Source organism: Salvelinus alpinus, chromosome 2 (genome assembly GCF_045679555.1).
Source record: "Salvelinus alpinus chromosome 2, SLU_Salpinus.1, whole genome shotgun sequence".
Lineage (NCBI taxonomy): Eukaryota > Metazoa > Chordata > Actinopteri > Salmoniformes > Salmonidae > Salvelinus > Salvelinus alpinus.
Window position 1 is genome coordinate 125,186,564 of NC_092087.1, and position 15,852 is coordinate 125,202,415.

Sequence of the window (15,852 nt, forward strand, 5' to 3'; positions counted from 1 at the left end):
GACTCCGCCCCTCTTACCATATCGCTGTCGACCCGACCCCACCCTTCACTTCTCCACAATTTGGAATGTAAACGCAACTGGCCAGAACAAAACAAAGCTGGGGTTACTTGAGTCTATACAGTAATATGAATATTAATGTTGTTTCCCAAACGTATTTTTGGTCAACTACATTGCTAAAACATTGTTATTTTGTTGTTTTCGAATTTACAACTATGGATAAAATGTTAGTGCGGTTATTAGTCTACCTGTGTGAGAAAGTAGCCTACAGAACAGGCACACCTTAGGCTACGTCATGAAACTTGCCTAGACAGAAAGGTGAGTCACATGGGTAGACTCACTTTTATGTCGCGAAGTGGTGGCGTAAAATCGTATCACATTTTTGTAGAGAAGACGCCCACAGTGGTGGAAAAAGTACCCAATTGTCATACTTAAGTAAAAGTAAAGACACCTTAATAGAAAAATACTCAAGTAAAAGTGAAAGTCACCCAGTTAAATCACTACTTGAGTAAAGTCTAAAAGTATTTGGTTTTAAATATACTTAACAATTAAAAGTAAAACTATTAATAATGTAAAATTCCTTATATTAAGCAAACCAGACGCCACCATTTTCTTGTTTTTTAAAATGTATTTACAAATAGCCTGGGCACACTCCAACACTGAGTCCGTCAGATCAGAGGCAGTAGGGATGAGTAGGGATGTTCCCTTGATAAGTGCATGAATTTGACAATTTCCCTGTCCTGCTATGTATTCAAAAATGTAACTAGTACTTTTGGGTGTCAGGGAAAATGTATGGAGCAAAAAGTACATTATTTTCTTTAAGAATGTAATGAAGTAAAAGTAAAAGTTGTCAAAATTATAAATAGTGAAGTAAAGTACAAATGCCCCAAAAAGCTACTTAAGTAGTACTTTAAAGTATTTTACTTAAGTACTGTACACCACTGCGCACAAATACACTCCACAAACGTCTGTGACTTTCACCATGGAGACAGCCCACACAAATACACTCATACAAACCACAAACATCTGTGACATTCACCATGGATTTAATGTAACCAGGCACTTTTGCTTTGTTTTTGCTGTCTGCTTTTTCAGCTTTTTTTTCTGAGGAAAATCACACAGACTTCATCCAAGACAGTGAGGACGGGGTGTTGTTGCCGCTAGACACCCATCTAAGGTCATGAGATAGGGAGAAGGAGAAAGTGCAGGAGACAAGATAAATCTTGATCCATAATTTTAACCCACATTCACGCTCTCATTCGTCTTTTTGAAAAAACCTTTCTCAGCGGGCACAGAGAGAGTTTTAGTAACTTGTGGATGACAATTCAGTGACACCCTGCATGGTGTTAGGAGTCTAGAAAGGATTGAGAATGCGGTTACGTGAGGAAAGTGACAGAGAGAAAGTAAGCATGTGGAAAGTGTTTCTCTCTCGCATGCTGTATGACAGACTGAAATAGGTCAGCGCCATATCCTGCCTCAGGGTGTATTGTTGTCAGGCTAGTAGCTAGCTGTCCATTGTGACAGCCATATTCTATCCCCCTAGACTGGATGAGACAGGGGCCAGGGTCGGTGGCATGGCATATTGGGTCTGTGCTGCTGATTATATAGGCCATCCGTCTGGGTGTAACAGCATGTGTGTGGTTGACAGATGAATGTCTGGGCTAATTGACGCTTCTCGTCACAAATTGACGCTTCTCTTGTGTACTTTGTGACTGTGTTGCCTAGCCTACTCTTAGTAAATTGCCGCTGTGAGTGAACCTATTAGAACCTAACATGTAAACCTATTAGGAAGAATGTATCAACAACTTGCTGGTCAGGGAACCTGCAATTCCTCCCAAAGTTGAGATTTGGTTTGACCGGTCCATTCGTGAATCAAAAGTTAGACTTTAGCTCAAGAGATCACATGATTGTTCATATCACAATAACTCACTTTAAATTCATTCTGATGCTGTGTAACGTGATTACAACCGTGTATTACAATAATAAAAGGCCCTTCATTTGTTTTAAATCTGTTCTATATCATTAACTCTGCTAAGCTTTCTTTACAGATTACTGGATATTGTGGATAAGTGGCCGTAGGATTTTCAGTGAGATGAATGGTCCTATTGTTTACACACTGCATGCCTTGTCCTTGAATATTAGCCAGGAGGAATTAAAGTGTGGGGTTCATGTGGGTTTCTGACTCTGTCTTGCCACCTGTTTTGGGGCCTTCAAAGACGGGTATTGACTCTTTGTTAAAATGGGACCATTGAGGTAGAGTTTCAAAAGATTTTCTCCAGAATCGAAAATAGAACATCCATCTGGTTTTCTTGTATGGGCAAGCATAACACACCCTGTTCCTCTCTCTCTCTCTCTCTCTCTCTCTCTCTCTCTCTCTCTCTCTCTCTCTCTCTCTCTCTCTCTCTCTCTCTCTCTCTCTCTCTCTCTCTCTCTCTCTCTCTCTCTCTCTCTCTCTCTCTCTCTCTCTCTCTCTCTCTCTCTCTCTCTCTCTCTCTCTCTCTCTCTCTTTCTTTCTTGCGTTCACAAACGCATGCACGCACACACACCACAATGCCTCCTTCTACGCGATATCACAGATGTATTCATTGGCTTGTAGTAGGGCTTGTAACTGCTCTGAACTTTCTACATAGGGGTCATCTGAACATTCTGATGACTGCATTTGGGTGCCAGTGACCAATCAGCCCTCTCCGACCTCAAAGCAAATGGACCAATGAATCTCAGTGTATATGACTGAGTCAGTCTTTCACTCCAAGGTCATGGCTGGCTGATATGATGTCCTGCCTCACAATACTCCACTGTCTCTGCTTTTACACCCGACAGGAAATGGCCCCATTGTCCTTGGGAGAGGATGAGGCCGGGACCGGACCAGCCCCATCGGCTCACTGGCTGGATTGATGGAGAGTGTTGTAAATTATTAATGGCTGTTTCCCCAATGTGAGACACTGTAGTCTTGTGTTTAATGTGGAAGAATGGACAGTGGGAAGCTATATAGGATCTCACACCACAAGACAGAATTAGACTACTCTGCTACTTTAAAACATGTTCGAGTTATTATAGTGTAGAGAGGTTCAAGTACCAATGCTTTTTTGATGGATTAATATGGATAATAATATTGTCTATAAAGCGGATTGTTTAGCATGCAACAGCTATGACAGAGTACGTGTGATAAAATCTATAATGTCCTTTGTAACTCAGTTGGTAGAGCATGGTGCTTGTAACGCCAGGGTAGTTGGTTCAATCCCAGTGCCAACCATATGTAAAATGTATGCACGCATGACTGTTGCTTTGGATAAAAGCATCTGATAAATTTCATATTATACACTGCTCAAAAAAATAAAGGGAACACTTAAACAACACAATGTAACTCCAAGTCAATCACACTTCTGTGAAATCAAACTGTCCACTTAGGAAGCAACACTGATTGACAATAAATTTCACATGCTGTTGTGCAAATGGAATAGACAACAGGTGGAAATTATAGGCAATTAGCAAGACACCCCCAATAAAGGAGTGGTTCTGCAGGTGGTGACCACAGACCACTTCTCAGTTCCTATGCTTCCTGGCTGATGTTTTGGTCACTTTTGAATGCTGGCAGTGCTTTCACTCTAGTGGTAGCATGAGACAGAGTCTACAACCCACACAAGTGGCTCAGGTAGTGCAGCTCATCCAGGATGGCACATCAATGCGAGCTGTGGCAAGAAGGTTTGCTGTGTCTGTCAGCGTAGTGTCCAGAGCATGGAGGCGCTACCAGGAGACAGGCCAGTACATCAGGAGACGTGGAGGAGGCCGTAGGAGGGCAACAACCCAGCAGCAGGACCGCTACCTCCGCCTTTGTGCAAGGAGGAGCACTGCCAGAGCCCTGCAAAATGACCTCCAGCAGGCCACAAATGTGCATGTGTCTGCTCAAACAGTCAGAAATAGACTCCATGAGGGTGGTATGAGGGCCCGACGTCCACAGGTGGGGGTTGTGCTTACAGCCCAACACCGTGCAGGACGTTTGGCATTTGCCAGAGAACACCAAGATTGGCAAATTCGCCACTGGCGCCCTGTGCTCTTCACAGATGAAAGCAGGTTCACACTGAGCACATGTGACAGACGTGACAGAGTCTGGAGACGCCGTGGAGAACGTTCTGCTGCCTGCAACATCCTCCAGCATGACCGGTTTGGCGGTGGGTCAGTCATGGTGTGGGGTGGCATTTCTTTGGGGGGCCGCACAGCCCTCCATGTGCTCGCCAGAGGTAGCCTGACTGCCATTAGGTACCGAGATGAGATCCTCAGACCCCTTGTGAGACCATATGCTGGTGCGGTTGGCCCTGGGTTCCTCCTAATGCAAGACAATGCTAGACCTCATGTGGCTGGAGTGTGTCAGCAGTTCCTGCAAGAGGAAGGCATTGATGCTATGGACTGGCCCGCCCGTTCCCCAGACCTGAATCCAATTGAGCACATCTGGGACATCATGTCTCGCTCCATCCACCAACGCCACGTTGCACCACAGACTGTCCAGGAGTTGGCGGATGCTTTAGTCCAGGTCTGGGAGGAGATCCCTCAGGAGACCATCCGCCACCTCATCAGGAGCATGCCCAGGCGTTGTAGGGAGGTCATACAGGCACGTGGAGGCCACACACACTACTGAGCCTCATTGTGACTTGTTTTAAGGACATTACATCAAAGTTGGATCAGCCTGTAGTGTGGTTTTCCACTTTAATTTTGAGTGTGACTCCAAATCCAGACCTCTATGGGTTGATAAATTTGATTTCCATTGATAATTTTTGTGTGATTTTGTTGTCAGCACATTCAACTATGTAATGAAAAAAGTATTTAATAAGAATATTTCATTCATTCAGATCTAGGATGTGTTATTTTAGTGTTCCCTTTATTTTTATGAGCAGTGTATATATATATATATATATATTTATATACACCTTGTGTACAAAACATTAAGGACACCTGCTCTTTCCCTGACATAGACTATCCAGGTGAAAGCTATGACACTTGTTAAATCAACTTCAATCAGTGTTGATGAAGGGGAGGAGACAGGTTAAAGAAGGATTTTTAAGCCTTGAGACAACTGAGACATGGATTATGTATGTGTGCCATTCAGAGGATGAATGGGCAAGACAAAAAAATCTAAGTGCCTTTGAACGGGGTATAGTAGTAGGTGCCAGGTGTACTGGTTTGTGTCAAGAACGGCAATGCTGATGGATTTTTCACTATAGCTAATGGTAAGTTTCCCGTGTGTATCAAGAATAGTCAATGCATTGCTTTGTGTTCTTACTGTACATTTCTGTACATGACTTTAGCCACTAGAGGTAGACAGTAGCCTACGCACCAAAACACTGCACATTCAAATACTGCTTTACCCCATATATCAGTGCCGCCATGTGTGTGTGTGTCAGTGGAGGCTGCTGAGAGGAGGATGACTTATAATAATGGCTGGAATGGAATCGATGGAATGGTATTAAACACAACAAACACGTGGCTTCCACGTGGTTCATACCAATCCATTGACTCCATTCCAGCCATTATTATAAAGCGTCCTCTCCTCAGCGTCCTCCCCACTGGTGTGTGTGTGTGTGTGTGTGTGTGTGTGTGTGTGTGTGTGTGTGTGTGTGTGTGTGTGTGTGTGTGTGTGTGTGTGTGTGTGTGTGTGTGTGTGTGTGTGTGTGTGTGTGTGTGTGTGTGTGTGTGTGTGTGTGTGTGTGTGTGTGTGGTTTAGGGTCAGATGGATGCATTCCCAAAGGGGTTTGGTGGTTCTCTCTGGGGGTTAAAATAGTCTAGCATTTGTTGCTCCAACCCAGTGTAGGCATCTTAAGGAGTGTGGGAGAATCTAGATATAGAGTAGGAGAGAGATGATGCTCATCTTTAGAATGGGAGAAACATCAAGCCCATAAGAGTTCCTGCTGTTTTGGGAGGAGTGATACAATTTCACAGCAAATGGGTCTTTCACAATTTTCTCACAATATATATCTGTACCCTTGAATATGATTAAATCCTTCAAAAAGAAGTATGAATATAACCATAAATAATATCTAAGAAAGTCAATAAACAGCCTCAAAATGTAATATAGGAAGTAGGTCAAGCTTATTAATAATTTCCATGCTTGTAGTCTGCTGCATTCAGGTTGACTGCCTCCTTTAACCTACTAGATGAATGCCTGATATGTCAGATATAGTATCACCAAAATGATCCATGGAGCAGCAGGACATGACTAAAATACTTTTCATGTGACCGCTGGTTTGGACTGCCTCTAATTTGAACATGGCTGGGCTGCAAACTGCAGGGGCAGTTACTTTTATGACGTACCCAGGGAACTTCCACTGGAACCTTTTAGGTGGTGTGACACTGTCCTCAACTGGGTTGCTTTTCTATAATATTTTTTTGTCTGTTGAAATCAAACAACATGGTCTGTGTGTACATCTTATATCTACATTTGGAACACATTCTCAACACATACTACATACAATGTAATACATACAATTTCACTAAATATTTGTCATATTTGCGCATGAATGCGAAATTGTTGTGGTGTTCATCATGTCTGTTACTGTTCCTGGGGGCCACTGGTTCAAAGTATTCTCGCTAAGCAAGGAGGTTGCCCGTGAAACTACATGTTCCATAATGCTTCGCTTCCAAGATGACCAAATACAGACGGACCCAGCGCTTTGACAGATCGAAGTCCGGAGGAAAAGTTCCTGTCAAGTTTGCCGACAACGACCTTGAAGAACTTGGGTTAAAGCAAATTCGTAAGTCTCTATAAACTTGTTATCGTTTGTCACAGTATTATCTGTTGATAGTTGTATTTTGGTATTTACCTTCTAAACAAAGCAAAGGGTGACCAACTTGATGAGGCGATGTTTCCATAGGCTCACACAGGGTGGAATCAAATGGTAGGATCCCTGCCCTTTTGTTGTCGGTGGAAATGCAAAACGCCTGTGCTCTTTGAAAATGTTCTCAAAAGAAACACTTATTTACCTCAATGAAGTAGGACAAATTAACTCATTGTACACGACTGTCACCCCTTTTCAGTTGCAGCATAGAGAAGTAATTATCAGCAGAAAAGATGAAGAGAGATGTAACGTTAGCTAGTCAACTGGAAAATTGGCTGAGGCAGATCGGATCATATCACGACAACATGATCTAATCTTTGTTAGGCCTAATTGACAAATGAATCGCACTCATCCGGTTTGCCGACAATTCAAGTCGATAATTAACGTTTCCTTTTTTACCCCAAACATGATTTTTTTTTAGTTCACATGCAATTGATTCATAGTGGACGACAAATCACAACGGGATATAGGCAGAGGCCAGGTAAATATTGACTAGGATAGTCTATAAACAGGACTTGCCATGTTTCTGTTTGCCACATTGTTTCTGTTTGCGACACCATTTTTGCAACAATGTTTCAAACAAACAGTAACGTTGGTCTTTGAAAATCCCCTGCACGGTATAACTGTAGTAGGCTACAATTTTATGGGTACAGTCCATGTGTCCTGTAGCGGTGCTTCCGTACCACTCCTCTGTCAATGTGGTCATGTGGCCATGTTTTGAAAACATTTGTTTATGTGTATATGATCCTATTCTATCATCTACTGCATATTGATAATGTTAAACAACTGATGTTGGTCCTTGGAACCATCCAACACCACTCTTGACACTGACTATACCAACCCTACATATTGATGGGTGTTTACAATATACTATAGCACCTTGATACAGTCAAGCGAGTCACTGTGTGTCAGATCCAGTCACCTCACTCTTTGAACGTCATAATCACGGTAGCCTAGGCTGTCTTGACTGCATCCTGTTGTGTTAGCTCGGGGACACAACAGGAGGTGGCGCTCTCACCACCAGTTTTGATGACTAAATAGAAATGTCCTTTTATGGTAGCCCTTATTACTCCGAGCTGTAACTTAGAACATGCCTTTTCTAAGTTGTGATACTTTTCCCATAAATGGCCTAACAGTTCATGACCAGCCAACTGGTTCAGAGTCTATGCCAAATAATGAAGCCTCTGGGATCACAGATCTATGATGTATTCATCCATTTCATATTCAGTGCCTTCCTTTTATTGTGCATAGTCTGATGCTGGCCTACCATATGCCATCGGCATGTAGCCGAAGTGTCCTCGTTTCCCGGTTAGTTTAATTGTCAAACTACAATGGGCAATTGTTTCTAAAACCTATAAGCCAGATTTGGAGAGCATTTTGGGCCCAAACAACATGAGCTAAGTTTATCTGCTGACTGTTGGTTGCACGTCACTGGTGTGATTAGGATCCGATTTGAGCATCATTGATTGTTAATCAGTTATCTTCTACTTTTTTAGAAAAACAGATTCATTATCATAGCTGTAGGTAATAGATGTTGAACTGTAGCGTAATAAACTAGTGCATGGGTAAGGCATTTGATTTGGCTAGTGTACGGCCGTGTGTAAAGCAGAAAGTGAGATGTCTGATTTGGCTAGTGTACGGCCGTGTGTAAAGCAGAAAGTGAGATGTCTGATTTGGCTAGTGTACGGCCGTGTGTAAAGCAGAAAGTGAGATGTCTGATTTGGCTAGTGTACGGCCGTGTGTAAAGCAGAAAGTGAGATGTCTGATTTGGCTAGTGTACGGCCGTGTGTAAAGCAGAAAGTGAGATGTCTGATTTGGCTAGTGTACGGCCGTGTGTAAAGCAGAAAGTGAGATGTCTGATTTGGCTAGTGTACGGCCGTGTGTAAAGCAGAAAGTGAGATGTCTGATTTGGCTAGTGTACGGCCGTGTGTAAAGCAGAAAGTGAGATGTCTGATTTGGCTAGTGTACGGCCGTGTGTAAAGCAGAAAGTGAGATGTCTGATTTGACTGACGCAAATGAATGGCTCTGACCAGAGCACCAGACTGAGCCAGATAGTATGACAGAGAGAGAGGGGAGAGGGAATTCCTTGCCTGCAGCTGCAATACGACAGCGTGTACAAGTGCTGACTCACAGACTGTCTTCCACTCTCATTCTCTCTCTCTCTCTCTCACACACACACACACACACACACACACACACACACACACACACACACACACACACACACACACACACACACACACACATACACACACACACAATCTCTTTGTCTGTCACACACACCCTCTCTCGCTGTCCCTCCCCCACCTCTCTCTCCATTATAACCCCACCTCCTCCCGCCTTCTCTCACTCCCTCACTCTCCCTCTCCCTCTCAGCCAGGACACCACACTGGATGAGGGCTAAGGTAGCTGACAGGAGAAGCAGCAGCTGTAGAGGCCATTGGTTTTTGTCTCGGGCTCACTCACTCTCAAGGAGAGACTGTCCTAGCAACTGTACCTGCGTCCAATCAATGCAAGGATACTCCTAGCAGCACAGGAAGTAACTGTCATTTACAACAGTAAGTGATATACTCAGTCAATACAGCGAATAACCTAACGTTATTAGCATTATTAGCATACCGTCTCTGTGTCTATGCTGCTGTAGTTAGCCTCTGACTCAGTTTGCGTTCGTTATCCCTGAGAGAGCCGGCACAGAGGACTTCTGTGTTTGTTCTTCTCCCCTCCCTGCAACTTTGTAATGTCAATACATTCGGGGCAGACTAAACAAATTGACTGCAAACTAGAGATGTTTGTGTGTTTTAGAATGCTTTTGCTTAATGAAAACATTGCAAACATTGACCAGAAGCACAGTAAAGAGGTCTGTCATTTTGAAGATCATAGAGGTTCACTTCATAGCTGATGTATTGTGTCGTCATGTGTGTATTGTTGGCCTTAGCTAGGTTGTATAAGAGCCAGTCAAAAGGCCTGTAGGCCTGTTGAACCACAGTACTTGCAAGATGGGGTTAACATATACTAAGGTTCGATATTTCACTGACTGATGCTGTGGTTGTACTTTATCAACTGTTTAGATGTTATTATGATGGTATGGTTTATCTATCCTAATGTTGTGACTATGTTATTATAACGGCATGAGTTAGCTAATGTTGTGGCTTTGTTATTATAACGGCATGAGTTAGCTAATGTTGTGGCTATGTTATTATAACGGCATGAGTTAGCTAATGTTGTGGCTATGTTATTATAACGACATGAGTTAGCTAATGTTGTGGCTATGTTATTATAACGACATGAGTTAGCTAATGTTGTGACTATGTTATTATAACGACATGAGTTAGCTAATGTTGTGACTATGTTATTATAACGGCATGAGTTAGCTAATGTTGTGGCTATGTTATTATAACGACATGAGTTAGCTAAGGTTGTGGCTATACAGGTGCATGTCACCTGTTCTCTTTCCTTGGGAGGCCTATATAGAAAATATTCAATATATAGAAGTGTAGGGAAATATGTGTCTGGTGTGTGAGAGGGCAAATGTCTGAAAGGATTTATAGCTTACCTGGCGGGGTATGACTGACAAACAACTGAAGGAGCTTGTGGCCAGACAGAGCAGATGTGGTTGGCAGCCATTGCAGAATGTGTGTGTGTGTGTGTGTGTGTGTGTGTGTGTGTGTGTGTGTGTGTGTGTGTGTGTGCGCGCGCGCGTGCAACACATGAATTTGTATTTTTGTATAGCCAGTTTACAATTGGCTCATTCATCCCCCTCCTCTCCCCTGTAACTATTCCCCAGGTCGTTGCTGCAAATGAGAACGTGTTCTCAGTCAACTTACCTGGTAAAATAACGGAAAAATAAATAAAACATTTTTTTGTGTGTGGCCACCTTAGGTTGATTATTGACCTGTGATAACTGTCTTGTGAGCTGGCAGAGTGGTTTCAATTAGTAATAGCGTCTTCCGACTTAAAAAAGGGCCAGAGAATGTAATACGGTGCAGTCGTCCAAGGTATTTGTGCAGAGTCAAGTTGACCTGAGTTGAATTGCATGTTGTGTGAAAGTCTCTTTTAGCCACGTCGCAACTGCAGCTATTCACACTCGCGCAGACCAAATGTGTGCATGATAAAGGCTATAGTGTGAGCATTGGCGTTCCCAACTACCCAAACCATCAGTGCACTCTCTTCAAATGCAACCATATGGATACAATAGCAACTCTCTGTCTGTTAGCATATTAGAGGTAGAATGCCACTCTGTTAAGCTTGAATGGTCCTTCTTGTCTTCTTAATGCTGAGTTGTGAATGACATTACATTGATGAGAATTACCACTTGACAGACATAATGATGACAGTGTTCGACTCTCAATCCTTCAACCTCTCTCCTCACTTGTAGCTTTTGTTCACTGACTCTTGTCTCTATCTACAGGGTGTGCAGGCTTTTGTTGCAGCCCAACACTTAAGTCAACTAATTCAACCGATCAAGGTCTTTGTGAGTAGTAGATTGGTCCGATCACGACAGCGGGTATGTTAGAGCTGGGCTGGAACAAAAAATCCTGCACACCCTTTAGTGTATTAGCTCTGTAGGAGCAGGGCTAGTGACCTCTGGTCTACACAGAGATTCAGCTGAGACCGAGAGTGTGTTGGTATTTAGGTTTAGGTATTTAAGGCCACTTTCTATTCATACCGTAGTTGGAGTCCAGATATAGCTGCTCCAGTTGTCTGGGTGACTAGTGGGTTGTAAAAATAACTGGTCTCTGTCCAAGTAAAGGTTCTCCTGATACAGTGCTGTTGTCTCTCTCTCCCCTTCTGTCTCTTTTTGTGGCTCTGTATCGTCTCACTCTGTCCCCCCCCCCCCCCCTCTTTATTTCTCCACTTTCCCATGCCCTATACCTGCCTCTGTATCATAGCTGTATTCATTAGCTTGTAACAAATCTTCTGGATAGAGGTCATTTTAAAGATAGATGCTGGTGTCTGTGTAGTGTCTCTCTCTAGCTTTCTTACGATTTCTCTCTCTCTCTTTCTCTCTCTCATCCACTCTCCTGTTTTGTCTTTCTCTCATACTATACCAAGTGTTTCCATTTGCTTTGTGGAGAGTTATCTCTCACCTCATATCCTGCCTTTTGTCATGACTCATGACAGGCTTGGTGATTTGCATTTTGCCTTGGTTTGTACCCGATCAAGACCCTGCTCCTATGATCATGTCAATAGTATCTGTGGCTTCATCTCTGTAGATCCAGAGGCTTCAACGTTTGTCCAGACTTTGGTTTTGTCTGTACCATCCATATGATCTAAAAGAGACAAACGGGCATAACAACAGATGGGATATAGACATCACACGAGTCATTTTCAAAGCATCCAAATAGTACATATTGTTAGATAGGCAGAGCCAGGAGAATAACTGAAATGTCGCATTGGAAATGGACAAACAATGATCTTCAAATGCTTTGTCGCACTCCTTTCCCCCCTCTATTCCCGTGCCAGAGTTGAAACAATATACATTTAAGAGACACCACACCTTTATCAGTGAGGTGGTTGATAGACTGGGTCTTTATGGGAAATAGTACAATGAGGAAGTTAATGGTTAACCAACCAGTGCTCCCAGTTTGAGTTAATGGTGACTGCAGGTTTGGGGGAGGTTGCTTCATAGGAATGAGTGTCTGTTAGAAGACCTATGTAGACAGGGTGTAATAGATGTGGTGTCTGTTGGATGGTATCTGTCAGTTTGTCTTCAAAGGGCCAAGGACGTTATTTTTTTTTGTTATTTAGCGGACGCTCTCATCCAGAGTGACTTACAGTTGTGAGCACATACATTTTCATATGTGCTCATACTGGTCAACCCTGGCGTTGCAAGTGCCACGCGCTACCATCTGAGCCACACAGGACTATATGTCACGGCAGTCTGTTTCCAGGGTCGATGGCTTTGTCAGCGGTTTTGATCAGGTTAGCAATAGCAGGGGGAAGCTTCTTGCAGCCACGGCGGCTGCTGACTGGGGAAAATATTAGGCTTTGAGGGGATTGGGGGGAATTTGGAACATATATCACTTTCCTCGTCCTCTGAGAAGCTTGAATTTGTTTTATTCTATTGGAATCAGGAAACTCTGCTTACTTTAAAGGTAGACTCAGCGATTTGACGGACACGCCGAAAGTAAACAGCACAGTGGGCCAATTTCCGCAACAACTGAGAGCGTTGAAGTGTGAGGCTCAACTTCTCTGCTGTTTTGGTGCCCTGTCTACCACGCTTTAACAGCGTGAAGCGAACCCGTGCACATGTGCAGATGCTGTGTGTGACTGTGTGAGAGCGAAGTCTCGCGTCTCACTTATCTCAATATCTGCGGTGCTGCTCGCGGCGACGTCATTTCGCCGAGTCTGCCTTTTTAAATTGAGATATCATTTAGTCGTAATTGCCGTGTGACTTGATGAATCAGGTTTGTAGTGAAGGCTGTTCAGCCATGGTAAGTGTGCAGAAGGTCTCGTAGACATTGTTTATTGTTTGGGGAGTGAACACTGTGTCTAGATACTCAACTGATACAATACAGCAGCTTATCTCTGAACATGAGACAGTGGCTAAGGTCATCTCATTAGCTCTGCTGTTTGAAATGAGAGTGTAGTAGCTACATGTCTCTGCATACACCTCACCGACATCAACGCATGTTGTCTGGCTGCTTGGCTCCAGAGATGCGTATAGTATTTACATACTTACTCAGGCCTTTACTCCTCCTGGATCATAGGCTATCAAACTATTTTAATAGTTCATTTCCTGCTTTTTATTAGTATAGTGTGTTGACTAATTATTGTCTTTTCTCAGAGGTTTGGTGGGTTTTCAGTATCTTTCCGCAATTTAGTTTGAAGGCCTACCTAGTAGGAACTAATGTTACCTGTTCTATTTTGGGGGACCCCTCTCTATGGTCGTGTCTACACTTGACACTTTACATGCAACTTCTGCTATCAGAATGCGAAGATCGTATTGAAAAGACGGGTCTGGATGCATTGTGGTCTGATAACATCAGGAGGTGGTCAGGGATGCATTGTGTGTGTGGGTTTCGCCTCAGTCTGGATGCAGTCAGGCTACCAAAAGCGCACACAGTGGGTGACGTCATCAGCACTCCGCTATGAGTCTCCAGAAAATGTGTGCTTTGGGACCGAGAGGCACCTTTTCATTATATTGTCGGAGGAAATACATTCCTAGCGTGTGTGGAACATATTTGCTGGCCTCATAAATGCTATCCAGCTAGTTCATATTTAGAACAATTATTTTTTTGTTTGGCTAGAGTTATGCTAACCCGTTTGCAATCCCTTTAATTGTGCTTGCTGGCTAGCTACAGAGGTCAGCCGGCTAGTTAGCTATAGTAGTTAGCTACTGCCATCAGTTGTTGTTGTGTTATTATCATATTTAGCCTATTCTATCGTTTGCAGAATGCATACTGGCATTTTAATATAGTGCGGGAAAAGGGAATCCGGACACAATGGGCACATGGTGGACACATTTTAAATGTAGGTGTAGACGCGTGATGTGTTCGGAATTGCATGATCAGAACTCCATGATCAGAATACAAAAACTGCATTAACTGTCAAGTCTAGACACGGCCATATGGGAGCAACACTCCTATATGAGGCCACTATAATTAGCCTGAACCCCAATCATTAGAAAGGCTCTAATCTCGTCACCCATAACTAAATCTCGTGTGCATGCTGGCTGGTCAGCTCCTTGATTTAAGCCTATCAGGAGAGACCATATAGGCTACTATCTCATGGTAGTGTTAAATAATGAAATGGAAGGTATCATTCAAGCACTAGTTTATCGACCTACCTATCTATCTATCTGATCTCATTATCCCATAGTGCCCTCACTGCCCCTCCCTGGCCACCACAGTAATGGACAGTGTGGCACCACTTGAAGTAAATGAGGCCAGTTATGGGGTCAGTTACACCCTCAGTGAAAGAACGCTGAAGCTCTTGGATGGAAGCCCTGTCCGGGTTCAGAAAACAAGTTTCATCACTGATGCATTGTGTATTAGCTTGTGTGGGGGGTGATCTGGCTTAGATTTACTAAAGCGATCTTAGAGGTGTACTTTCCTCTTTCTTGTTGTTATGTGGATGTCTTATATTGTTCTAGCTTTTCCTGTTCCCTCTGGGGGGAAAAGGTGCAGATTTCGCTCTAGTGCAAAGGGTCTTGTAAATCTTGCCCCATTTTAGTACAGAGCCTTTCTCTGGTTTGTGGAAAAAGTACAAGCTTCTACCTTGAAGTTGAATAATTACGTACTTACCATTTGAATAAAATCTCTACTGGCAGAGGCATCAGTTGGGCTTTGTCACATGACCAAACTGTTGCCCGGGCGACCATGGGTCCAGAGTCCTTGGCCCTCTCAGCCAATTAGAGGCGAGATTTGCATTTGACAAGCTTCTCCCTCTCAGCCGGTTTGCAAATTCTGATTTGTTGGTGGTGACAGTCTGGTGGTGACAGGCTAAATTGAGTGTCACCCATTCATCTCTTTCTTCCCTATTTTCCTAAGTACCCTTCTCTCAAGGGCCCCTCTCCTCCCACCTGTGCCCTCTCTCGCCGTCTCAGTTTGCCCACTCTTTCCTACACCTACCTTCCCACTTTCCTAAGTACTGTACCCTGCAAGTGTCCCTCCTCAACCCTCACTGTCTCTTTTCTACCCCTCCCACCTTCCCTCGCTTCTTTCTGTAGCACCTTCGTCTGCCCTTCCTTCCTCTCTCGTTCCTGTGTGACTCCACACGCGTACACACCCCTTCTGAACGGCCAAAGAGCACCAAAGACGGGCTCTTCCAACCGCCATTGACGAGTTCAACGTGAGTCCTCTGGAAGGTCAGTCAGACTCAGAATGACATCCATTAGAGTTAGAGTTAAACATATACGTGACTTATTGAAGTTCACTCGGAAAAGTCTCCTTGTTATTCCTTTACTTTTGGCACGGCTCATCTTGGATGAACGGGCCCTGTGCAACTATAACACATTAAGGTAACGTTTCAACTTCTCATTTACATTAGGAAAGTAGTTTGCGATCCTTGAAATTCAGATTGAAGT

General features: G+C 43.5%; 1 protein-coding gene across 6 annotated transcripts in view; it reads left to right on the forward strand.

Annotated features, from left to right (window-relative positions):
- The first annotated feature begins 6,618 nt into the window (after positions 1-6,618).
- Positions 6,619-15,852, forward strand: part of LOC139568602 (trafficking kinesin-binding protein 1-like) — a 40,661-nt gene continuing 31,427 nt past the window's right edge. For 5 of the 6 annotated variants that reach the window (XM_071390537.1, XM_071390534.1, XM_071390541.1 and 2 more), the window contains exon 1: positions 6,619-6,740. The gene's annotated coding sequence lies outside the window, so the exon portion shown is untranslated. Of the gene's footprint in view, positions 6,741-9,175; positions 9,383-15,852 lie in introns of those variants that run through there. The other variant, XM_071390535.1, reaches the window with a different exon arrangement.